Source organism: Taudactylus pleione, unplaced genomic scaffold, assembly GCF_031769625.1.
Source record: "Taudactylus pleione unplaced genomic scaffold, aTauple2 ptg000518l, whole genome shotgun sequence".
Lineage (NCBI taxonomy): Eukaryota > Metazoa > Chordata > Amphibia > Anura > Myobatrachidae > Taudactylus > Taudactylus pleione.
In genome coordinates this window covers 624,064-651,529 of record NW_028284920.1, presented here as the reverse complement: position 1 = coordinate 651,529, position 27,466 = coordinate 624,064, and the positions used below count along the sequence as shown (strand labels likewise).

Below are 27,466 nucleotides of genomic sequence, written 5' to 3'. Positions count from 1 at the left end.
ATTATCACTGCCCCGTGGCCCCTTCATCTGGCTAGCAGGGTGCCTAGAATGGCACCCTGCAGCAGGAATCGTTCTAGAATGGCACCCTGCAGCAAGAATTGCTGGTGCGGTGCCACCTATCGGTACTGCAGCCTAAGGATACCCTGGGTACTGCTGTTCTTCTGGGCGCTGGAGCTCCTGCCTCCTCGTCATGACATAATGCGCTCAGTGGGCGTAGCTGGCGCTGATTATTATAGTACACACAGGTTTGAATATTGTTATGAATCCACTATATTCAGTTGTTGATCCCAATTGTACTGTACTCTATAACAACGCTAGTCAACCAGGGACTGGGACAAGATGACCGCAAAACAAACTGCCCATATTTGTATATGGTGGTGACCGTATCCTGAAGTAAGCTCCGTCTAGACTGGCTGCATGTCTGCCTATCAGCAGCCGAGGTTCACTGCATCACATGCCGTATAAGGGCAAGAAAGAGAGTAGATATGTGGATGGGGAAGAGAATGGGTCAGGTGAATGCACTAGGGAAGAGATGGAATAGGTACATGAATGGAGGTATATAGCTCATACTTGCCTACCCTCCCAGAACATACGAAAGGCCCCCAGAAATCGGATGGCGCTCCCAGTTGCCCGGAACGGTGGGCAGCTCTTCAGGGGGCAGGAACCACCTGGCCACGGTCGTCCACTTCCTGAGTAAAGTTGGCAGTAAAGGCAGCCGATAATGCAATTTGTGATAAATCACGTCACCGTGACTCTGCCCCACTTCACAATACTGGTTATAGCAGCATTGTGTAGCGGGTGCGGGGCTACAATGATGCAATCACGCTGTCACGCCCCCCAGATCTGCCCCTCTCAGTCACACCACGCCCCCCCTCAGTGCTGACCTGGCGGTCCCCTACAAGAGCAGATAGCCAAAAGTTCGACAGTTAGATGCAGCACTGCATGGGTGGGAGAATTGTATGGGGAAAAGAAACAATGGAGTATACGGTACTTAGATAAATATATACTGTATATGTATCCTATACTTCAGATGCAAACTGCTTACCAGATAGAAAAAGGTTTGTTACTGTAGAGCAAGGGTACCTTACCATCAAGTGGGCAGTTGAAGCTCTTCAATATTATCTCTTGGTGAGGGAGTTTACCCTGGTAAAGGACCATGTGACATTGAAGTACAGTAGATGCATACCAACAAGGAAGTTAATGCGTTAATGCCAGAGTGCCTCTGTGGTTCTTGGCATTACATCCCTTCCAGTAGACACTGCATACAGACTCTCTCTCCAAAATATGTGATACCTGCACAGTCCATATCACCGAAGTTGGCAATGTCTAGAAGGGTGGGGTGGGGGGTGGCAAAGAGGTAATTTGCCCCGACTCATTGTTGGAGAGTCTGATAGCTTTACAAGGATTATGCTGCAGATAGGTTCGGTATGCGTTAGAGATGTGCACTGACCCCCATGTTTTGGTTTTGGATCTGGATCTCCCCTGGTTTTGGATCTGGATGGGTTTAGCCAACACCTCACCTCCGTGTTTTGTTTTTCGATCTGTATTTTTTTCTTAAAAAAATCATAAAAACAGATAAAATCACATAAAATTGGCCTTTTCTGTTCCTACAGTATTATTAATTCAATAACATTTATTTCCACTCGTTTCCAGCCAATTTTGACCACCTTACAGCTCACTATATTGTTTTCATCCAGTTTAGCCCAAAATTTGCACCAAGCTAGCTGGCTGGCTAAGCTAAGCGGCAGCAGTGGGTGACACTAACACATGGCATTTCAACTTCAAACATGGCACATCAGGAAACACTTTTATTATTCAAGAGAGGCCTATAGAAGCGGCGGCCGTGCTGACACAGCTGGTTTATTATGTGTGACAGCTCCGGAGAAAGTGTTGTGGAGGTCTATCAAGAAAGTGAGAAAATGGAAAACCATTTTATGTGGATCCCGCTAACGCTGCTGTGTCACTACATAACCATGAATGTTACAGCCCATTGGGATTATTTGAAAAGTTTGTGGTAGAAACTCCATTTAACACCTTGTCTGATCCTAATCCCGATGTACAGTTTATCTCTGTGCTGAAATCTTCTCATGTGAAATGGCAGACAGCCCATTCTCTGGATAACCAAATTTCTAAAAATGTGAATGCACTTACTTTGAACAATACCTCAGTGATGGAGAAGATATGCTGGATGATGAATAGAGGGTCTCATTCAGACCCGCTCGCAAGTGGGTCGATGTTTGGCCATGCGCACGCACAGCGGCCGCACTGTGCGTGCACTAGCCCTGGAGCGAGAGCGAAATTCTCTCGCTCCGGGGCTCACTACAAAAGGGACGGCTGTCGATGTTGATCGACAGCTCGCCCCGTTTTGTAGACATGGTGGGGGGGGTGGCTTCACAAACGGAGGTGTTCCCAAGCGAACGCCTGCCATTTGTGGGCAGCCCCACTGACATCACCAGTGATGTCAGTGGGAGAGCTTCTGGCTCTATTAGAGCCAAAAGCTCTCTGGGGCTTGCGGCAGATGAAACCCTACCACAAGGGTCTTGTCGTAAGCCCCGATGGTCTTGACCATCGCGACCATCATCCTGGCCACTCGTTACAGCTGTGGGTGGTAACCCAGAGCTATGCGAGCGGCCAGTAGGCCGGAACATTTTTTAGATGTGGCCGCCCTCATTCTGAATGAGGTCCAGAGTCTCTCCTGTTAAAACTAAGAAAGAAGACCAAACTTGCCAGCTGTTAGGGTACTGGAATGCAGATTCCAAAGAAGTACAGATACTGGATGAGCTGGAGAGTTGTTCTGACCAGATGGTCAGGGAGAGCACCTTCTCATCAATGATGATGATGGTGACATAATACGTGAAGTGGATGGAGAACAATCTCAAACACACTTAACCACTATGCTCGATACAAAAAGGACAAGAGACCTGTTGGTGAGTCCAGAATCCATAAACGTATCACAGTCCATAGGAAAGTCAAAAAAGAAAATGTGTAAAAGAATGAAGACTCTCTCCTCCCTGATGCTGGCTTCAGGCAAGTCACCAAAAGAGATTCGGACCACCACAGTACAGACGCTATATGAAGTTCTGCTGAAGAGAGTTCAGGAGACAAAAAGTCTTGATGTGCATCTGGAAACATTGAAAAAAATTGGCAAAGAATGTAGAGAAGGAAATTTACAACAACTTGTATAATACTGGTGTGAGGTACAAAAATAAGTACAGTAGTCTCCTCTTCAATCTGAAAGACCCAAAAAATAAGATTTTCTTTCACCGTGTGGTACTAGGGGAGATCACCGCACAATGTCTTGTTCAGTTGAGCACAACAGAAATGGCTGGACTGGAGCTGAGAAATTGGAGAAACCAAGAGAGACAGCATACTCTGGAGATCATTGAGAAAGCAGAAAAAGAGCTCCACCACAAGCGGCAGATGACTAAATTCACACACAAATGTTTAATAGAAATAGATACAACACCAGATCAGATGTTTACCCTGGAGGATCTGTCTGATTCATCATGGTGTCCCCAAGATTGTGCAAATTCTGCCAAAAGAGAGACTGACACCACAGCTAAACATAAGAGTCACCTTCTGGATGTGAATTGTCTCATTTCCATGGGGAAAACCCAACCCTCAGATGAGAAGGATCTCAGCCAGTGGACAGCATTAAAATCGCCATTAAAAAGTCACAATGGAAGACTACAGTGTGGAGAATCTTTCTTCACAGTCAGGAGAGGCCTCAGAGAACATGAAAAAAGATGCTCTAGGTGCTGAACTTCAAGTGATTTCTCCATCATGTTCAGCAGTGTGGAAAGGTTTCATTTACATGTTTCTATAAAGCAATTCAAAGTTACAGCCTTCAAAGTGTCTGGCTATAACATCCACCTTTGCAAGGAATTACCAAAGATTATCACAAACAAAGGATTCATCTGTCTGGAATCTGTCTGGGAATTGATGGATCATATATGGCCTGAATGCACTAAGACATCCAATGATTCTGTGTTCTGTTGCCGACTTTGGGCCTAATTCAGACCCGCTCGCGAGCGCTATGCGCTCGCAAATGGGTCGATGTTGGCCCAGTGCGCATGCGCACGACGGAGCCGGCTCCGTTGTGCGCATGCACGAGACCTGGATAGCGACAGGCAAACCGTCGCTCCGGGACTCGTACCAAAGGGGGCGTGCTGTCGATGTTGAGTGACAGCACGCCCCCTTTGGTGTGCGGGCCGGGGCGTGGCTGCCCAGACGGAGGCGTTCCCATGGGAATGCCTACCGTCTGGGGCCGGCCCCACTGACATCACAAGTGATGTCAGTGGGAGTGCTTTCGGCTCTGTTAGAGCCGAAAGCACTCTTGGGCTTTCGGCAACGAGACCCTACCACAAGGGTCTCTTCGCCAAGCCCGATAGTCAAGACCATCATGACCATCATCATGGCCGCTCGCTATAGCTGTGGGTGGTCACCCACAGCTATGCGAGCGGCCAGGAGGCCGTTCTGAAAAATCAGAGGGCCAGCCATGATTCAGAGCGAGCGCTCTGTCAGAGCGTCCGGCTCTGAATCAGGCCCTTTATTCCTACCTGAATCGCAAACTGAAATACGGAATAGTGAGCACAGACAACATAGAGGCCTTTGTTATTCCGCTGCCTGCATGCCAACCAATACCTCCCAGACTACACCCACTGGGGGGACCAGGTCTTGATAATAACCATCCCCATTTGTTGCTAGACCTTCTTGTTCCAAACCATCCATCCTGGACTTCCTGTCCAAAAAGGGTGAGCAGGGTACAGAAACAGTAGCTAAATGTCCCCAATGACATTTTTTTTTCATCTGTAATAGATAGATGATGTGGAGAGAGAAGAGCTTCAGATGTTGGAACAGGGGCTCCCACCTATTTAGCTTCCCTCCAGAGAGCAGAGCTCTGTTCCTCAGGAAATGTCTATGCCTGAGCTGATAGGTAGTCTCTGTCTGTTGGTAAACACCCTTCAGGAGATGGCAACCCAAAATAACAACAACTATAATAATAATAATGTGTCCACTGATCAGCCTGATCCCTTAACAGCAACATACCCCATATGGTCAACTCATAACATGACACCCAGTTTGCAGCCTCCTCTTCCTTATGACACTAATCCAGTCGCCATGATTGATCAATCAGCCATGTGTGGGACACCCAATTTTTGGCCTTCTACATTTTAACATCATAATAACACACTATAACACACTAGACTTATAATCTTTGCTTTTGTTTACATTTTTTAATAGAACAGTTTTAGAATTTAGGATGTCCACTCTATAGGTTTGTAAATAAATATAGGATTTAGTTTTTTAGAGCATATAACTTTAAAAGCTGTTAGGATAACATTTCTGCTATGTTTAAGATTAAAAAAATAACTTTATGTAACCCAATAATTCAAAAAAAAGTTTTCATTGCAATATTCATGCAGCCCCTTGACAGACAACAGCACAACACCCATGCGCAGCTACGCCAATGACAGGTGTGGCTAACAAGCACACAAAAAATGTGTTTATTTATTATTTTGGACAGCAGCCCCTCGGCAGACAGGGGCACAGCACCCCTGTGTAGCTACACCAATGACAGTGACAGCCAGGTGTGACTGACATGCACACACACAAAAAATGTTTTTTTATGTTTGGCCAGCAGCCCCTCGACAGACAGCAGCACAGCACCCCTGCACACCTACACCGATGACAGGTGTGGCTAACACGCCACACAATTTTTTTTTTAATTTTATTTATTTTAAAAACTGGGGTGAACCCCTGAAAAGAGGCAGCAGCCCCTTAACAGACAGCAGCACATCACCCCCTGCACTGATGACAAGTGTGTCTAAGCTAACACTATTTCTTTTTTTTTTTTTTCAAACTGGGGGTGAGTTAAGAGTAGAGCACCCCTGAAGGACAGAGCACCCCCTATGGACAGGACAAGTACAACAGCCAGCCCCTATGGACAGGACAACGACAGCCAGCCAGCCCCTATGGACAGGACAACGACAGCCAGCCAGCCCCTATGGACACGACAACAGCCAGCTAACCAGCCCCTCTATAGACAACAGCCAGCCAGTAACAAGCATTAAGTACTGACAATATAACAACAGCACAGCACAGCTCCCAGCTCCCTCTCTCTTCACTCTCCACAGCCGGAATGAAAAATGGCGGCTAATCGCGGGACCTTTATAGAATCCAAAACCCGTGAGAATCCAACAGCGGGATGATGACTTTTTGCCTCGTTTTCAGATCCGAGTCAGAGGGGAAAACCCGAGCCGACTCGTATCTGCCTCAGATCCCCGAAGTTCGGGTGGGTCAGGGAATGTTTTGTATGTGTTTTAGACAATCATAATGTCAACAATGAGATCAGACACAGTATTGGTCGGAAAAGCATATTGACATGCTAATATTGCGATTTCATGCTATAGTGTCTGCTTTACAAATTCAAACAAGATGGTAAAGTTTCATGTTTTAAGTTCTAAAGTAGACACTGCTTTAGAATTTGCAAATACCATTATTAGCATTTTGGCATGCCAAGTTAGGCTTGGGTTTGGTATAAAAGATCTACAATACACCAAATGATAGACAGTCAATAGGCAGACAGGGACAAAAAGTTGACAGGTACAAAATGTCAACACACAAAATGGATGAAGATAGACAGGTACAAAATGTTGACAGGGTCAAAACAAACAGTCAACATTGAAATGGTCGACTCAAAAATGGTCGACACGTGATTTTTTTTTTTCTAACTCTAACCCTCCCCTTGGTGCCTAACCCTAACCGTCCCCCTTAGTGCCTAACCCTAATCGTCCCTCTTAGTCCCTAACTCTCCGGTAAGTGAAGATTCCTAACCTTCCCTCCTAGCGCCTCACAAAAAAAACAAGTGTCGACCATTTTTGTTTCCACCATTTCAGTTTCCACCATTTGTACCTGTTTATCTTCATCCATGAATACCTTTTGTATGTCGACCTTTTGTCCCTGTCTACCTATTGACTGTCTACCATTTGGTGCCTATCTAGATATTGTCGACCTTTTTACTCTAGATGTATTGACTGGAACCTGTTAGGCTCAACAGTGTCCTATTACAATTGTCAATATTATGATTGTCAAAATCGCAACTATATCCCTGCAGTAAAGGGTTAAAATTTTGTACTCTTCTACACAGAAGAAAGAGAGTTCTGTTTGTTGTGGGTGAGGATGAGTGACGCTGTACTAGTTGGCCGGTTCCTACGTAGGTGACCAAAGTAGAGACAGTGACAGGGTTGCGGGGAAATTAGAAATGCTGTACAGAGGGCCTGATTCAGAGGTGCTCATAAGCGTTCGCTCCGAGCGATGTTCACACATCTGCGCATGCGTATGGATCGTAATGCGCATGCGCCAACCAGTCAGTGCGGTCGGAAATCGTGTGTTCGCAAAATAGCGAGTGCCTGCTAATTTGAGTGACAGAATGAGGCGTTTGTGGGTGGTAACAGGGGAAGGTGCTTGAAAACGGGGAGTGGAGATCCGAACGCAGGCGTGCCAAACGGGCTTTTTAAGGGAGTGCATAATTAACAAAGCAGCGTCATCGGCCACGTCACTTGGTTGTCTCTTAGCCTGAACTGTTTGCATGATTGCGGTAGGAATATCCAACCACAAGCACTGCGAGCAGTTCAGACGCCTTTTCGATGTACTCGATTAATCTAATAAATAGCAGAGATGACGTAGGATGCGAGCGGCCAGGGGGCGTCTTTACAAAATAGCGAGCGCATGTTTCGTTTGCTTGCTCAGACATAGAGGCGTCAACAGACCGCAAAGAGCGAGCGCTCAATTTAAATAACTGGCCCCTTTTTCTGAACGAGCGAGCGCAAATAGCGTCCGGCTCTGAATCAGGCCCAGAGTCTGCTGTAATTCTGCATATTTGCTGTATTTTGACCATCCTGACAACCTGCAATAAAAGTTCTGCTAATTATACTGCAAATTCTGTGTATGTATATCGTCTCACTAGCACACCTATTTACAGTGTATATAGTTTTGGTTCAAAATCATTGTTGTGTTTTGTTTTTTGGCAAAACCACCCTCAGGTGTTTTGGTTCGGTTTTGGATTTCTTTACAAATTGATAAAACAGCTAAAATCATGTAACTTGGGCCTGTTTCTGTTCCTATAGTATTATCAACTTCAATCACTTAAATTTCCAGTCAGTTGTGACCATCTCAAAGCACCTGCAATTAAGAGGGAGGACATAAATGCAATCCAAAATCCGCAAGATCAGGTTTTTAGATCCGAGTACTGAACTTGGCGAGAAGACCCAAGTTGGGACTTGGTTCTACTCGGAAACCCATAGTGATTCAAGCCAGGACTCAGTTAGACTTGGAACCCCAAGGTACAGGTGTCTTCTATTTTCAGCAAAACTGAACCTCTCATCTCTGATCAAAATAGACCTTTGATAAAAGAGTCACCAGCAACAACCAGTTTCTGCTTATAGAATTGTCTCTGAAAGGAGGGGACACTTTCTGTTGTGTTTAATAGAAGCATACACGATTACTACTGAATTCAACACGAGTAGTGTTTGCACAGTTGTCTTACTTTGACCTGATATTTCCAATGCTCCGGCTTTCACATCAAATAGCTAGTGCTTGCAAGTGCTAATGCTTTCCTTCATGCATGGATAATTTCTTAACACATACAGTGTGTCAGGCTAATAACCATGTTAAACGTTTCATTAGCTAGTTTCAGTGCATGGTATCACTTAACAGATTACCAGGAAAGAGCGTCACAGGTGCAGGTTGTTGGACATCTATGATTTTTTTTTTTTTTTTTTAGGGGCAATACATTTAATTGTGGACAAAAGGAAACCAGGACAAATGGAAGTCAAACTAATTAAAATGAGTTTGGCAAAAACTAGAATTAGAACTATAATAATATATCTCCAGTTTAGGTTGTTTTAGGTTTTTTTCAGTTCATTTTACTAAAGGCAAGAGCAACCTTTATTTATGTATATATGTATGTATGTATGTATGGGTCCTGTACTCTTACCTGAGGGGGCTTCCTCTGCTGCTGGTCTGGCCATGTCCGGGCGCCTGAATCTGGCAGGCACCCGCGCATGAGCGGCTGTTGCAGCCCCGAGAAGCTGTGTAGGGCTGTCCAAAAACAGAGCAGCGGCTTCCACTGATTGCAGCCGGAACTGGCAGTCCCAGGAGGAGGAGACGCCTTCCCCTGAGGCTGCCTGACCTTTGCATGACTGGCAGGTGGCAGTTCCAATGGGAAGCCACCTCCAGTCACAGTGTAGCCAGTGCAGCCACGGACTGCAACAGACTCACTGAAGTAGCAGATTTTACTGGGGGGGGGGCTGCAATCCACAGCCCTTAGGTAAAATCTTCCCCTGTGTGTATGTATCTATTCTTTAACCTGTCATTGTGATGTTTATTTTGTGTATGCAGCTTGCTTACCATATTTATCACTTTTAAATACATTCTGTACTTCCAATAGCAGCGTCATGGTCCTAATATAGGTGTACGTCAATTTTGGACATCCATATCTAGTCTGATCTGCATCTCTCTATGCTATTGAATTGTCCGAGTACACATCCCGACTGCGAGATTTGCATATTTTCACACAGTCACAGTGTACGAAGATGTAGTTGCTACTGGATTGTGCCCATCTCTGAATCAGACCCTTGAGGAGATTTCAGTTAAATAATAGTTGCCTCACACTTAGTATTACTGGAGGGATGAGCAAACTTAGGGATTTTAAACCCTTTATATGCATGAAGCCAATCGTGGGACCATTTAATGTTGAATTGGTATTGGTGCTTTAGCCACAGTAATACAACATGTGAGGCAACTAACACCCTATTGAATCTCACCCTAGAATGCATCCCCATATATCTTTTGCAGGCAATTGTAGCCTTGTGTAAAGATATGTGATTATGATGATCACACCAGAAAAACTAGCCCAGGGATAGGCAACCTACAGCCCTCCAGCTGCTGTGGAACTACACATCCTAGCATCCCCTGCTGTAGTTTTAGCATACTTTACCAGCAAAATTTCATAAAGCAGTACATGATTGTTATCGGGGTGTTTGTATTTCTTTACATTTTATCATGAAAATGTGACTTTAGCATTTAATAACATCAATGAGGTATATTTTAAGTTGGACTAATCTTGACATGCTACACTATTAAGTGTGCATTGTTTGGCACATCAGTTTTATACATTGTTCAAGTCACAAATTGAGCCCTCATGTGTCTATCGTGCTCAGTAATTCTGTTGCCTACCAATGCAGATGGGATGGAGAGAAGGAGGGTCAACTTTTCTGTATGATGCAATTCTGTCATATGGGTTGAGTACGGGATGCCTGTGCTCAGTATCCCGGCACTGAGTATCCCAATGCCGGTATCCTGACCGGGTTAAAATACCTACACAGGGTAGTAAGTACCCTAGCCCTACCCCTGAACCTAACCCTTTCCCCCATAGCCTAACCCTCATCCCCGCAGCCTAACCCTAACCTTCCCCCCCCCCCCGCAGCCTAACCCTCCCCCTAGTGCCTAACCCACCCCCTTATCCCAAACATTATCGACAGGATGCTGGTGTCTGGCGTTCAGAGCACCAGCATCTTGACCGCCAGGATGCCAACTACATAGCTATTACTGTTGTTTGCTCTATCCTTGGTTCGGCTCTTCCTGCGGATCAGACCTCGGATTTGAAAGCTGAACTCGGGTTTTGGATTGCATGCTAGCAGGTCAAAATTAGGGATGTGTGCCGACCCCTGTGTTTTGGTTTTGGATCTGTATCTTCTTGTGTTTTGGATCTGCATTTGGTTTTGCCAAAACCGCCCTTGTGTGATATGGTATTGGTTTTAGATCTGTATTTTTTCCAAAAATATCATAAAAACAGCTAAAATCCCATAATGTGGGCCTGTTTTTGTTCCAACAGTATTATTAACTTCAATAACATTTATTTCCAGTCATTTCCATTTTGATTTCATCTAGTTTAGGCGAAAAGGTTGCATCCTACTAGCTGGCTGACTAAGCTAAGCGACAGCAGAGGGCGGCACTAACATGTTGCAGTTCAGCTTCCATCATGACACAGAGTGGCACTGCAGTGTTAGACAGGATGGCAGTTTAGTAAACTATACGACTCCTAGGAAGTTTAAAAACCAAGAATGTTTTCATTAATCTAAAACTAGGTCAGAGACCCGAGGGAATTGGAATATGTTTATGGGCTGAAGACAGGGAAAGGATGGAAGAATATTAGTTGTTAATTTATTTTTTATTTAATGTTTTGACTCTTAAGAAAGTTTATGAGGAAAAATCAATATAGGATCAAGTTCTTCAGTTCCTAAAAGTAATAGTTGATCTGGAGGAGGTTTTTTAATTTTTATACATCTAATAGAAATTAGGTGGCATTGCTTGTGGAGGTGCTGCTAGAAAATACTGTAAACAGATGTTTACTTTGTACTCAGGGAGGTTGTTAGGGATAATGGGACTAAAGGCGTGTATCCACTTCAAGATCTGAAAACGACTGCACGATTACGACATTGTAATTGTTCAGTCGTTTGTCAGTCGTGTGATGAGCCTGCATGAGCAGTCGTTCAGTGCAGGGTCATCAATCATCTGGAAACATGCTGAACCTGATGATATCGTGAGGTTGACCAGCATGTTGGAAAGATGATAGATGTCTAAACGACCAGCGGGCACGCGCATCACAGGTCGTTTTAGACACTTTTGCAAACGATTGAACGATCGAACGATCGTTCTAGTTCACTCGTTCAACTTAATCGTCTGGTGGATACCCCCCTTATGACTTGCTGTTTACATCAGAGGAAAGCAGCCTGTAGTTCTCTGGCTGAACTAGAACTCCCAGCATCTGTGATGTTTGCTGGGCCTACTGGAAGATATTTGTCAACAACAGGTGGTGTACTTCAGTTTACCTCAGCCTGCTTTACGCACTGTATGTACCATGTAAATATGTATATATGTGACCAAAATACACACCTAATTTTTGTATTAAACATATTTGCACTTTATTGCACACATCCTGGCAGGAAGATGCTGTGTGCTGCTGCTTATATTTGCCCGCCCCATCAACTTGGTGGTTCAGAATTGAAAAAATAAAATTAAAGGGGCATACAGGAGATGCTGTCTGTGGCCATTACAATTTCTGGACATTCATAAAGTATAAAAATAAAAATTTCAGGCAACAATGCCCCAAACAGCACATAATGCAAAGAAAAGAGGAGCAAGATGGAATTGTCCTTGGGCCCTCCCACCCACTCTTATGTTGTATATATGAAACAGGACATTCACAGTTTAACAAACCAATCACTTCAGCAACAGGGACTGCCACTTGTGGCTGAAATGATTGGTTTGTTTGGGCCCCCAGAAAACAAGCTGCCAATGCGCAGTGGCAATTGGTGGCAATGATCCCATACACAAACTGGCTTTACCACATATGTAAGATCAGATGTCATCATTGTCATCGTCATCATCATCCCCATCAGTGTGTGCATCCTCTTCTTCACACAATATTAATTCGTCCCCGCTGGAATCCACCATTACAGGCGCCTCTGTATTTTTTTTACTTATTCATGGAATTTGTAATTCATTTTGATGAACATTATCTTTTACACATTTTGGGGAAGTAACCTCCTACGCCGATGACTAACAAGGTTCCCAGCTGTGCTCTTTCAGAGTACCCACTGGAGGGTGGGCAACTTCAGCAAAGCCAGTTTGTGTAAGGGACTCCAAATTGCCTCTTTTTGCTGCCAGTAGTGAAACGGACTGTCTGACATGCCTATTTGGATGCTATCCCTAAATGATCATCAAACATTCTCTGAACGGTGACCATATCAAACAAAGGGCCCGATTCAGATCCGCTTGCCAGGATGTGTTCGCACGCAGCCTGCCGATGTTCACATTATGCGCATGTGTACGCATCGCAGTGCTTATGCATGAACCAGTCCATGCAATCGCGAAGCGCTTGCTCGCTCGCTGCACATAGTCACCTCACTGGAATGAGTGACAGGAGAAGCCGTTTTTGGGTGGTGACAGGGGTTGGTCGCTGGAAACGGGGGAGTGGTGGTGCGAATGCAGGCGTGCCTGAGCGACTCAACGCCATTTCAGAGGGGTGCATAATTAAGAAGAAGCGTTCGCACGCAGCCAGCTGATTGCAATCTGCGCATGCATCGCAATGCCCGTGCGTGAACCAGTGAGAGCGATCAGGAAGCGTACGCTCGTTGCGCATAGACTGCCCGGCTGACTGAGTGACAGAAGAAGCCGTTTGTGGGTGGTGACAGGGGCTGGCCACTAGAAATGGGGGAGTGGAGATGCAACGCAGGCGTGCCTGAGCATCTTAACGCCGTTACAGAGGCATGCATAATTAAGGGGCAGCATCTGTCAGAAACTCTTGGACGGATTGTGGATGCTACCCGTATTCAGGGAATTGGCTAGACCTATTCCTGAGGCGCGGAGTCTAATGTGCCGGCGCTTTTCACCATGGACCCTCGCAAGAAGGTATGGACTTGGCTGCGTCCGACACACAGGTCGCGGCCCTCAGTTTAGGTTTCCCTATACAGGTGCTGGCGAACTTGGTTTGGAATGCAGGAGGCTTTAGCATAGTTGGCTAGCCGGGTCAGAACCAAACAGACGAGACGGTACCAGGGAGTACGTAAATGGGTCACAGGGAATAACCGAGGTCGGAACCAGATATCAACGGAGAACCAGGGGTCAGACAGAATCAGAGTCACGAACAAGCCAAGGTCAGAACCAATAGTCAGGATATGCACAGGAATGCTAGAGTATGGTAATGGAGCCTATACTCTGGCACTGGAGTGCTCCCAGGAACTTCCTTATATAGGTCAGAGTTCACACAGTCTCCAATCGCACTTTCCTAACTTATGTGCCTTTCTCCTTAATTCTCTAGCAGAGTGGCGCTCGCACTCCTAAGGAAGCCGCGGCCGCCTGCACACAGCAGCCAGGGAAGGAGGAACACAGCTGACAGCGGGTGCCGGGGATCTCCCAGTGCATCCAGAAAGTATTCACAACGCTTCACTTTTTCCACATTTTGTTATGTTACAGCTGTATTCCAAAATGGAATAAATTAATTTTTGTCCTCTACACACAATACCCCATAATGACAATGTGTAAAAAGTTTTTTTGAGATTTTTGCAAATTTAATAAAAAACAACACTAAGAAATCACATGTACATAAGTATTCACGGCCTTTGCCATGAAGCTCAAAATTGAGCTCAGGTGCATCCTGTTTCCACTGATCATCCTTGAGATGTTCCTACAGCTTAATTGGAGTCCACCTGTGGTAAATTAAGTTGATTGGACATGATTTTGAAAAGCATACACCTGTCTATATAAGGTCCTACACTTGACAGTGCATGCCAGAGCACAAACCAAGCATGAAGTCCAAGGAATTGTCTGTATACCTCCGAGACAGGATTGTCTTGAGGCTCAAATCTTGGGAAGGGTACAGAAAAATATCTGCTGCTTTGAAGGTCCCAATGAGCACAGTGGCCTCTATCATCCGTAAATGGAAGAAGTTCAGAACCACCAGGACTCTTCCTAGAGTTGGCCGGCCGTCTAAACTGAGTGATCGAGGGAGAAGGGCCCTAGTCATGGAGGTGACCAAGAACCCGATAGTCACTCTATCAGAGCTACAGCAGTCCTCTGTGGAGAGAGGAGAACCTTCCAGAAGGACAACTATCTCTGCAGCAATCCACCAATCAGGCCTGTATGGTAGAGTGGCCAGACGGAAGCCACTCCTTAGTAAAAAGCACATGGCAGCCCGCCTGGAGTTTTGACAAAATACACCTGAAGGACTCTCTGACCATGAGAAACAAAAAAAAAGAACTATTTGGCATGAATGCCTTGCGTTATGTTTGGAGGAAACCAGGCACCGCTCATCAACAGGCCAATACCATCCCTACAGTGAAGCATGGTGGTGGCAGCATCATGCTGTGGGGATGTTTTTCAGCGGAAGGAACTGGGAGACTAGTCAGGATAGAGGGAAAGATGAATGCAGCAATGTACAGAGACATCCTAGATGAAAACCTGCTCCAGAGCGCTCTTGACCACAGACTGGGACGACGGTTCATCTTTCAGCAGGACGACGACCCTAAGCACACAGCCAAGATAGCAAACGAGTGGCTTCAGGACAACTCTGTGAATGTCCTTGCCAGAGCCCAGACTTGAATCCATTTGAACATCTCTGGAGAGATCTGAAAATGGCTGTGCACTGACGCTTCCCATCCAACCTGATGGAGCTTGAGAGGTGCTACAAAGAGGAATGGGCGAAACTGTCCAAAGATAGGTGTACCAAGCTTGTGGCATCATATCCAAAAAGACTTGAGGCTGTAATTGTTGCCAAAGGTGCATCACCAAAGTATTGAGCAAAGGCTATGAATACTTATGCACATGTGATTTCTTAGTTTTTTTTCCTTTATTAAATTAGCAAAAATTGTAAAAAACTTTTTACACGTTGTCATTATGGGGTATTGTGTGCAGAATTTTGAGGACAAAAATTAATTTATTCCATTTTGGAATAAGGCTGTAACATAACAAAATGTGGAAAAAGTGAAGCATTGTGAATACTTTCTGGATCCACTGTATGTGGACGATAAACTGCGGTCTGGCCGGCAGTGTCACCAAACAATAATAGCGCAGCTAAGTTGATTATGCACACACACAAAAAAACTATATATTTTTTTACATTTTTTGTGGATTGATAATATTAATTTTATTTTACTTTTATTTTTTTTTACACTGGGGAAGAGACCCCTGAATGAGGCAGCAGCCCCTTGATGAACAACACAGACAGCACCCCTTCTTTATGGACAACAAAGCACCCCTGCCAAGTGCAGACAGATCACCTGCAGTGCAGTGTCACAAATACATGGACGATAAACTGCAGTCTGGCTGGCAGTATCACCAAACAATAATAGCGCAGCTAAGTTGCTAACGCACACACACAACAACAAAAAAGCTGATTTTTTTTTTTACACTGAGGAAGAGCATCCCTGATTCACAGAGCACACCCCCCCCCTGGACAACACAGCACCCCTTTATGGGCTGCAGCCAGGGCCGGATTAACAATGGGGTGGAAGGAGCTACAGCTCCAGGCCCCCAGTGAAAATAGGCCCACAGCATCGCAGATCCCCTGTAAATAGGAAAAAAATCCTCCTAAAAGCTGTCAGCGGCTGACTGAGATCCGACACCACACACCTCCCTGGCCGCTCTGCCTATCTGGAGATCGAGTTGAGTTCAGGGCATCGAGTCTCGGACAGTCCCTGCCACTGCATTTATCTTTCAGCATCTAGAGCTCAAGCTCCATCAGTCCCTTCCAACCCGCGCAATGCCCGATGGGAGCTGTAGTGTCCCTGCACGGCAATGAGTGCAGTAACTAATGGGCGTCTATGGCCATGAGAACTACACTTCCAATAGATTCAGCAGTGGGCATTGCTACGATGCCTGCGCAGAACATCCTCGAATGTAAGTAACCTGAATGTATAGTATGTGTGTAATATGTGTGGCTTGAAGTTGAATGGAGAGGTATAGGGGACGAGTATGGCAGTGATAGCCGGGATGTCCAGCTGCCCGAATCTATAGTCATACAGCCAGCACGTAGGTGGCTGTCGGGGACTGGAGCTAGATCCATGACAAGGGGAAGATGCATGGCACCTAGAGATCCTGTTGCGTCTAATGGAGAGCTAATGCTTTCTTCCAGGTAACAATTGCCATGACCCCAGGGTCGCTCAGCAGTCTCTACTGCAAGCTCTCTGTCACTAGCTGGGTTAATGAGCTTGCACTCATGCACCACTAAGTACCCCAGCAGCTGCATCACTTACTAAGACAATGTAACATTTCCCCAAATGTGTCCCCCACCCCCTATTTTGCCTGGTGGGTGCTCAGGGTTAAGTGTACAGCAGCCTCCCCAATGGGCAGAGAGTGTTTCCCCCAAGGAATCATGCTGTACACTTGGCCACCATAATACAAAAGGCGGCACAGGGGAAGGCTTCACAGGTCCCACCTATTATCTCAAAGCCTCCTCAGATGTATGATGTCATGCCACCCCACTACCGTGGCTGAATAGATAGAGCAGTTGAGCTCCATAAAGACGGCCCCTGCCTTCTCCTCCTATTCGTGACCCAGTCCTGCTGACCCAGTAGTTCCAAAAGCCTGCTGTAGCGCTGTACTGCAAGGTATGCTTGTGTGCAATGACAGAATCTGTGTATATATGTATTCTATACATTTGTGTATGTTATATACAAACACATAGTATATGACCACAGGGCCTGAATAAGATATGTAGATAAACCCAATGGTATACGTACATATCCTATGGTGGAGTGCATGTGCACAATGGGCCCTCTGATCACAGTCGCAGTACTCCCTGAGCCGCAGTCTGCTGTTTGGGGGCAGATGGTCACAATGGTGATCTGAGGCAGTGTCTATGGACGCTGCAGTGGGATCTCAGATGCAGGCAGGAGGTGTCTATATCCTACAGACACCTCCTGCTGTATTTGCATTCTAGTTGGACATATTGCACAGGCTCTTCCTTGCAGCTGAGCAATAGCGTCCACATCTGAATCAGGCCCATAGTATGAAAGTTGACATAATGAGACCCTTGATTATTATTATTATTATGCCATATTTTGGACTGTTGTAATAGTTGTATGATTATTAGTTTCATTATTTTCGTGAAACAAGGTTCGCAGAGCGCACATAGCGTAAATTTGCTAGGACACAAAATACCCTCACAACAATGTAAACAAAATAATTCTAAATATATATATTCTAAATATATACAATGTCAATTATGGTGAAAACATGGATTTATTAATTTTTCACCATAATCAACAATGTATATATTTAGAATTTAAGATTTGTGCTCTTTCAACCTACATCTCCTCACATCACTAGTCACACCCCCTGCGCATCACCCAATAGGCCCTTCATAGATTTCAGCTCCAGGCCCATGTGAACCTTAATCTGGCACTGGCTGCAGCCCTAGCCCCTTGATGGACAGGAGAACAACACAGCAGCAGCCCTTATGTATAACACAGCAGCAGCCCCTTAATTGACAGGACAAGTGAAACAACAACTGCAGCACCCACTCAAGCCCCCCTTTATATACTGCAGCCCCAGCCCCTTTATGGACAACACAGCAGCAGCCTTCAGCCCCAGTCCCTGACTAGACAACACAGTAAGTTGACAAGTGGTAAGTAACTAACTACACTAGTGACACTGACTACACATGTCTGCTAGCTTAACTCTCCACAGCTGGAGTGAAAATGGCGCTGATCACTGGGACCTTTATAGAATTTTAAATCCGTGAGAATCCGACAGTGGGAGGATGATGTTTTGCCTCACTTTGAGATCTGAGTCAGGCGGGAAAACCCTAGCCGAGCTCAGTTCTCATCTCAGATCTGGAAGTTTGGGTGGGTCTGGATCTCTGAGAACCGGACCCGCACATCTCTAGTGAAAATTATGTCATTTTAGCTGGGGTTTTTTATTTATTTATTTTTTTTTTTTAAATACAGATCCAAAACACAAAGATGAACCCGGATCCAAAACCAAAACACGGAGGTCGTGCACATCTCTAATAATTATATTGAAACCCTTAGCTTGGCTTAATGGACAAGGAAATTCCTAGATACTGTATGTAAGATAAGGTTTTGCAAGCGAAGCATTAAGTCAGACTTTCCTAAGTCAGGCATGAAACTTGACCAAAATACATATGAATTACACTTTCTTCTACTGAAATATGTTTTCCAAAGGAATTTTGGAGAGCTGACAATCATCTTTGCAGGACTTTCCAAATAAAATAACAAAAAAAAATTAAACTTGAAACTAATTAAATTACTTACATTTTCTCTCTCTTTAATAACTGTAATTGTGGGGATTTATTTGTTTGGAATGAACTTCTACACATATCTTTTACGGCATCTGTAAGATACAAAATACCTAAACTATGCACAATAAATGGCTGAAAATTAGTTCCCAGTGTTTGTCTTTCCTATAGAACCAAGCTTATATGTTTTACTCATTCAGTACTGTCTCAATTTACATACCTAGCCATCCACTTGGTTTTTCCAAATCATATCACATCATTGGTCTAGTAAACTGACAACTCAGTTTGTGAGACTGGGGACCTCTATGCCCTTTAGACTTGTGTACTCACACTTATACCTAAGCAACGTGAAGCCATTAAAAGCCTGAGAATACACATCTTCGGAGTCATTTTTTGCTCACCAACGAATTTTCCAAAAATTTACTTTGTATCGTTCTAAGAGCTCAGCAAAGGACAAACACTGCTTTATGAGAACTGCACTTGAAGGAATGCGAGGCCATTGTACTTTACCCCAATATAACAGAAATTAGAGCAGATCCTTTCAGCAGTTTAAAGAAAGCTCTAAAATACTTTTTCCCCCTTAGAAAGTAATTAGTAAATAGAGTTGTATAAGCACTGTGTTTTCAGTCAAGGCGTATTCATTATGTAAAGTGTGCTGGAGCCATTTTAAATCTGTATATCACCTCAGAATTTAGCTTCATTGTTTGATTACTGTATTCACCATTATTGTATTTTGTTCTGCTTTGTTAATAGACCGTTCTTGGCGGGACATTCTTTTGTATATGCAATACACCAGTGGTTCCCAAACTTCCTTGACTCACAACACCATAGAGTATCAGCATTTATTCATGGCTCCCCTAGGCCAAAAGATTCTTATTGAGAAATTCAGTAAACATTTTTAGATTAAGTACATTTTTCTTACCTGTCATCCTTAGGGTCAGTTATGTGGTTTGGGACAGGGTTGCGCTTCTGTTTGACAACATATGTTATGATTGGCAGAGACTAGCACTGGTTTAGCCTGTTGCATTGACCATAAATAATTTGATTTGGTCCTGGAGCACCAATCCGTGGCACTCCTGCAAGTTCCCCACGGTACCCAGTTTGGGAACCGCTGCAATACACTTAATACAAGTTTCCACAAACTTCACTGCAATTTTTTTTTTACCAGAGTCAGTGTTGGGTTTTGTGGTCACCGTCTGGTAAACTTCACTATCCTCGGTTTCACTCCTTTGTCAAACTTATATGTACTTACTCGTTTTTATGTGTGATTTGTATTTTGTATGCCGTGTCATTTTGACTGTCCAATAAAGAGCTAAGATGATGATGATGATAATAACGATTCCCACATCTGCTGGTTCCTGGACAAGAAGACAGCTATAGGGCCTGTGGGAAAAAGTGACATTCTGCAGGGTCGCAACTAGGGAGGGAGGGGGGAGGGGAGGGGGGGGTGGTCCACCAGATGAGAGATGAGTCCACCAGATGAGAGAAAAAACAAGATGGTCTTAAAGGTGGTGAAAGACCCTCATAAAGTAGCTGAAGTGCTACTTTGGCTTATATGGTCTCGATTCCAAAGATGCTTACCCAAAAGCTTGTGAGCTGATATCTATATAATAATTGATGGTGGTCTGTCCTGGCTCTGGCATATGCTAACGGCTCCCGCCACGGAGATGGGACAGGCCACCTGGAGAAGAGGACTACTGTACTGGGAAAAGTATAGCGTGGAGGAGCAGGAAAGCATGGGGAGGTGGAAGGGGAGAGTGGAGCAGATGTGGTCTGATGTGACCCGGCAACATTTTGGTGATAACAGGCTAAGTGATGCTACTTGACCACCAGTATAGGCTTGGATTTTAGTATATTCCCCTGCAGGATTAAAAAGAGTTGTGGCCACACCTTTGGGCAACACAGTACAGATCTGGAGTTGGTAGGTAAGAAGACAAAAAAGGGGTCTGTCCTAGAGGATTAGTATCTACCAGAGACTTAGCAGGAAGCTGAGATAGGCATAGCCATTGGTGGTGTTGCCATCAATGACAAAATAGCAAGTAGCCATCAATGGCTACAAACTATTCAACGGATGGCCATCAATGGTTTCACCAATCAATGGTTGGGATCGGTATGTAATGCCGGCTGTCAGGATGCCTCCTGTCAATATACCAACAGCGACATCCTGATGGTTGGTATCCCGACAGGGGACGGTTAAGTATACTTACTCTGCTCCCTTCTTCCCCTATCCCTAACCCTCCCTTTTTGTAGCCTAACCCTAACCATCCCCATTAGTGCCTAAACCTAACCCCCCCTCAGTGGTGCCTGATCCTAACCCTCCCCCCTAGGGGTGCCTATCCCTAACCCCCCCAAAACCTAATGCTAACTAATGCTAACCCCGTTATGCTACCTAAACCTAATCCTCACCCCCCCCCCCCCCACAGCTAACACTAAGGGCACCCTGGCTTACCTTCGTTTGGGCTGTCATCCTCTCGGATTCCGGCATCGGGATTAAGATGGGCGTCGTTATTTCAACGCCTATCCTAAGTCCCTTGTCGGGCTTCCAGCGTCAGGATCATAACTAAATCCCCCAGTGGTCATCCCTGTTTTGTGATTGACTGGCCCGTGGGTCAATCAGAACCTGGTGGCGGGGCATTGTGGGTGCCGAGGGCGGAGCTAAGCTTCGAGTCCCAGCACCTTGTAAAAAATAAATAAAAAATTTGGATATGCTTAGACATCAATGGAGAGAAACCAAATGGTTCTCCCCCATCAATGGCAAAAGCATTCAACATCGCGCATAAACCATCGATGATTATGAATAATTAATGGTCGATGGTCATCCCTAAGCTGAGACAGAGAGCCCAGAGTGAGGCCAGTGTGTGTATTGTGGGAAGCAGGATGTCTGAGGGGAGTCAGTCTGAGAAACCGCTTTATCAAGGAGAGTGTAAGGCCAAATCTGACAGAGATCAGCTAGTCTATGGGCACCTTTGTTTTGTATGGCTGATAAGAGAAAACAATAGCTTGCACATGTTAATACAGTGTCAAACTAATAAAATCCTGTGAGTACATACAGACTTTTCGCATATACATTTGTGAATGTTTTCAGTAGTTGTATACATAAGGCTGCTTGTATTTTAAATATTCCACTTTAACCCTTGGAATATTTTCTGGCACTTTATGAATTCGTAGTGTAGAAAAACAATACAATTTGTCACTTTCAAAGTCTATAAATTGCGGGAAGAAGTAAAGGTAAAAGATCAGCAAAACAAGTTTTTTTTATCATGGGAAGAAACTCATCCGTAACGTCACACTTTTGAATTTGTGGGAATAAGTTCACTGCCTAAGCATCGGAAAAGTTAACATGTTTAAAAGATCCCGTCATTTCGGTTACAAATTTTCAACAGAAATTATGCCAGATCAAATAAATGGACTTATATTGTGGATAGGAAAATATTACACAAGTATTTATATTTTATTCAACCAAAATCTGTGACTTTGTAGAAATACCTGGAGTGTGGCTTATTTGATAAATGGGTTCATGTCCTTTATTACCCTAGTTATGACCTTGTAATAGCTAGATAATAGCTAGAATCTGTTTGGGCAACAACTACACTTCTAAAAACTCTCACTTTAGTAAATATACCCCTCAGAGTGGAAGGACATAACGCCCCTCTCACAAAAATGAAGTCTTAGCAAAGCACTTACATTCAGTAATCACAGTGTCTCCCAACAGGCCTCTGATCTGTTCCCCAGGCAGTAAGAGACTGACTACAGAGACTGACACACCCTTTATCAGCCTCTTACAGGTGATATGGCAATCAAGGCTCCTGATCAGTTTCTGGCTACCAGACAGATACAGATCTTGGTAATATAAATAGTGATAGCAGCTCCTCCTTTTTTGGTCCCAACTGGCACAAGAGACTAATCATAACAATTTAAAAGCAAATAGAAATAGTGATGCCCATAGCATATTATCTTCTTAAAATATAATGGTGATTTTTACCAAATGGATATAGAAGAAATTAGGCATATCTAGAGTTTCTCTACTCCACTTTTAAAATAATTTCTTTTATATCCAAATGGATCCCCTTATTTCTGAAATTAATTAAACAATTGCACACACCTAGTGTATAACCATTATAACATGATGTATTAACATAAGAGATCTTGCAGGGGCATTTCTAGAGAGGAGGGGACCCGTGTGCAGTCTTTGTCCGGCCCCCCTCCTCTCTCTCTGGCTGCCGGTAGTGCTCAGTGCCGCACTGGTAGACTCTGGGCAGAGTCTACAGAGCAGGTCACCGGGCAAATGGTGCCGTGGCCATTTTCCCGGTGTTTACCCTACTGCACATGCGCAAAACGCGGGGAAAATGGCTACGGCAGCCATTTTCTAGGCTATTTTGACAACGCTGATACCGATGTACTCAGGAGGCAGAGTGGTAAGTAATAAAAATATGGGTGAAGGGTGTGTGGTATGGTTCCCCCTGGACCCAGGGACCCGTGTGCCCTGCACATCCAGCACCCATTCTAGATATGCCCCTGGATGCTTGCTAGATTTAAATACAATAGCACACAGTTCACAATTATATCAATTTCGGTGATTCAGAGCTGGTGAATTATTTATCGAATTACTAAATGTAGACAAATGAAAATCTGGAACAAAATCATGTAACAATTTACGAGGTAATCTGATAAACAAAAAAAAATTGTTTTTAGAACAATAGCTTTTTTTTTAAAACCATGTTAAATATAGAAACTAAATTAACATATTTATATTGTTAATTAATTAAATTACCTTTCTAATGAATTTAAGAAATGTACACTACTGTGCAAAGTTTTAGGCAGGTGTGGAAAAAATGCTGCAAAGTAAGAATACTTTCAAAAATATTTGTTGTTATTAGTTTATTTTTATCAATTAACAAAATGCAAAATGAATAAACAGAAGAGAAATCTAAATCAAATCAATATTTGGTGTGACCACCCTTTGCTTTCAAAACAGCATCAATTCTTCTAGGTACACTTGCACACAGTTTTTGAAGGAACTCGGCAGGGAGGTTGTTCCAAACATCTTGGAGAACCAACCATAGATCGTCTGTGGATGTAGGGGTGCATGAGAAAATGTGATCACAAAAATGATTAATTATAAAAATGAATCACAATAAACAAAAAGCACTAATCCACGGCACTCACCATTCCTAGTAGTAAAGTGGGGTCCCGTGACGGGGGCTGCAAACTTAAATGCATTGATCAATTCATGAACCAAAACCCCACTGTTTATTATGTTTATTATCATTATTGTTAGTTATTATGGTGAGTGCAGAGCCCTTTTACTAGGAATTTTTGTGATCACATTTTCTCATGCACCCCTTTTAACTAGTTATCTAACTTGTGTCAGCTGTTTTCCTAGGTGCTTTGCAACAGGTGTGCTTGGTGACTGTCTCACATTTAAAAGCAAAGTTGCTGTGAGCTTTAAACCTTGATAGCATACCCTGAGTTTAACACTAATGTGATGGCTATGTCCATGTTATAATTCTGAGCAATAGAGTAGGGACTTGCAGTAAAGTGGGGTCCCGTGACGGGGGCTGAAAGTTTAAATGCATTGATCAATTCATGAACCAAAACCCCACTGTTTATTATGTTTATTATCAATATTGTTAGTTATTATGGTGAGTGCAGAGCCCCTGTGATTTCTATATATATATATATAATATACATTCTTTTTTCTTTAGATTTATGTGTATTATTTTTTCAAACAAGGTAATAAGTATTTCTGTCCTGACCTAAATACTAATTACGTTATTTTGACCCAACTACATTAAAAAAGGGACCACTTAGTAATTATTTCGGCTTGGGGTACTTGTAAAAATCATGGACACACTAAGGGTGCCTTGAACTGAAAAAGTTTGGGAACCACTGATGTAGACAATATAGAACAGTGGTTGTCACAAGCTACCGGTAGCTTGCGGTCTTAATTTTGGTAGCTGACCTAGCTGAAGTACTGCCGAGTCAACTAGGAGGAAGTGACCTTTGACATGTGCTCCCCCATGGTGTCGACGCCATTGGTGGAGCCACAGGGAAGCACGTAAGATGATTGCCGCAACCTCTACAGCAATCACCTGACGTGCTTCCCCATGGTTCCACTCACGGCGTCTACGCTATGGCGGAGCAAGTGGCTCCCGCCCAGCCCTGCCGGAAAATCACACAGCAACCCTGCCTATGTCTTTTGCTCCTCTACTGCACATACCTGCTTGGAGCCGGTAATAACAGTGAAATGTGCCTGTGCTTACATTTATTTACAAACTACAACAATATCACTGTAATAATTAAATGTATTGTTATTACGTGCTATGAAACATTTTTTTCATTTTCATTAAATGACCTTCCAATTTTTCGGTTATTAGCCAGATTTTTTTTCTACAATTTTTGTAGCTCTTCAGGTGGTTTAATTTTTCTAAAGTAGCTCACTATATAGAACATAAGGGGAGAGGCGTAAACCAAAAAAAGATAAATGATAGCAAGGAATGAGTAACAGAATTTATTTTTGACAGAGGAGTGGCCACAAACTTTTATTATTAACCCTGCGTCAGGCACAAATCTGGGACTCCCAGGATCAGGCGCAGTGCGCATGACAGGCACCTGTTATAAAATAGTCATTAGCACATAATTAACTCAATTCTAACGCTCTTAAAATGATCAGTGACCTTCATTAGGATGTACAAAGAGAGAATATATGGAAATCTGATTACAAAACCACGTTTATTAACCTTAAAGCAAATAAAACAAAAAGTACTACATTTTAAGAGGCGCATTGTCCCTAAGAGGCCACCCTGGACAACTACATATTTCCACAAAATACCCACAACCTTTGTAATTTTCATTCAAAAAATGAGCAAAATACACAAAATTGTGAGAAAATAAAAAGAAATACGTACCTTCAAAAGTCGGAGGAGTTCGGGCGCAATGAGCCTGAGAGGCCAGGAAGGTCACTACTGCACTCCACGCAGGCAGCGGGAAAACTGTCTAGGGGGGTTTCAAACAGCACCTAGAGATAGGAAGGTACTAGGAGGGGCAGGCCCCTGCACCCCCTTGCGGCGGAGAGGTGAGCGAGAACAGCTTTGTGGCGCCTGTCAGGCTAGCTGCTCCTGACGCAAGGTTAAATACAGTTGATGGGATAGTGCTGTTGCCAAAAAGATTCATATAGACAATTGGAGGCATGGCACAATGTTACATAAATGAATTGCTAGTTAATATTTTGTATCTAAACAGTAAACTGGATAATTAATTGTTGTAAAATCCGTGAATTATATAACCCTCCTTGTTTAGCAAAACGAATGTGCCTTCATGGATGGCTCTGGCTCTGCCTATTGATGAAACAGGAGAAAAATATATTTGTCCAGACCGTCCCACATGGACATCGCCTGGGCAAATATTATGTTGGTTACTGCACTAATAGTTGACCAGCTGTTACTGAAGGTGCAAGCTTGGGTAACACTGTTAGTACTCCATGGTTACCCCAAAAATGGGGTCAGGATTAAGCTAAGTTTGACTTAGAATATTTTACTAAAACCACATTATATATAGCAAATAAGCTTTTGTTGATTCTCCACAAACTTTATTTACTACTTTTCTTTGCCTTTGATTTATTTAAAGTGAGAATAAAAACAAACAAAAAAACAAAACAGCTTCACAGTAATGATCACTGTTAGGATCCCTGATGCAGTGACTGCACTGGTCCTGTAAGTCTGGTCTGCCCCCTTCTGTCCACAATTAGAACATGATTCCAAAATCATTTCACAATGCACCAAGGGCCAGATCATAGTTGTACGCTAGGCCGATGTTCATACAGTTAATCGATTTTCTGCTACTGCATATGCACAAAACGTAGAGGAAAGTCTTACTGGGCATGCACCAGCTGTACGCTGCATTCACAATGTCTCCGTGATCGCAAAGTCCTGAGCAGATCACTGTGATCCATGTGTGTTCCTGGGTGGAGTCGGGAAGTGGCTGAAAGTGTTTGCAAAATGAGGCCAGTCCAGGGGGCATGTTATGGGAGTTCCAAGGGTGTGTCTGCGATCATGGCTGCGTTCCTGATCTCAGAACCACAGTTTCAGAGGTAATTTTTTAACCCGGAGTCTGCGCAGCCCAGGAGTCTATGTGTGTCCAAATTTTGCATCAATGGTGGTGTATTCTCAACCCCCGGAGGATCTACACAAAACGCAGATGGGGAAAGTGGATGTAGCAACATTTGCTCAGTCAGTCACACACTATATTAGGTGAGGAGTCTGTTAGCAGGCAATAGCATATTTTCGCCATACTTACCGACTTTTAAGCTGCCCCCTCCGGGAGGGGGCAGCCAGATCGGTGGTGCGGGGGGCATGGCGGCTCAATCGCGTAATTGTGGCCCCGCCCCCTGCTGTACAGAGCAGATAATACAGGCACTGTACAGCGGGGGGGGGGCTTCGATTACACGATTCAGCGCGAATCACGTCATCTTAACAGTATAGATGCCCCTTGTGCTTACCCTGCACTCACCCAGCAGGGTAAGCAGTGAACTAGACAAAAGTACACATTAAATTGTGGGATAGATCAGATGATCAAGGAAAGGAGTTCTTCTAGGGACACTGGCTGGTTAGTTTGTGTTTCTTGGGTTGTTGTAGAAGAACTGTA

At 44.0% G+C, this 27,466-nt stretch overlaps 1 pseudogene; it reads left to right on the top strand.

Moving 5' to 3' along the window:
* The first annotated feature begins 1,865 nt into the window (after positions 1-1,865).
* LOC148501422 (SPOC domain-containing protein 1-like) lies at positions 1,866-5,178 on the top strand (annotated as a pseudogene).
* Positions 5,179-27,466: the final 22,288 nt, after the last annotated feature.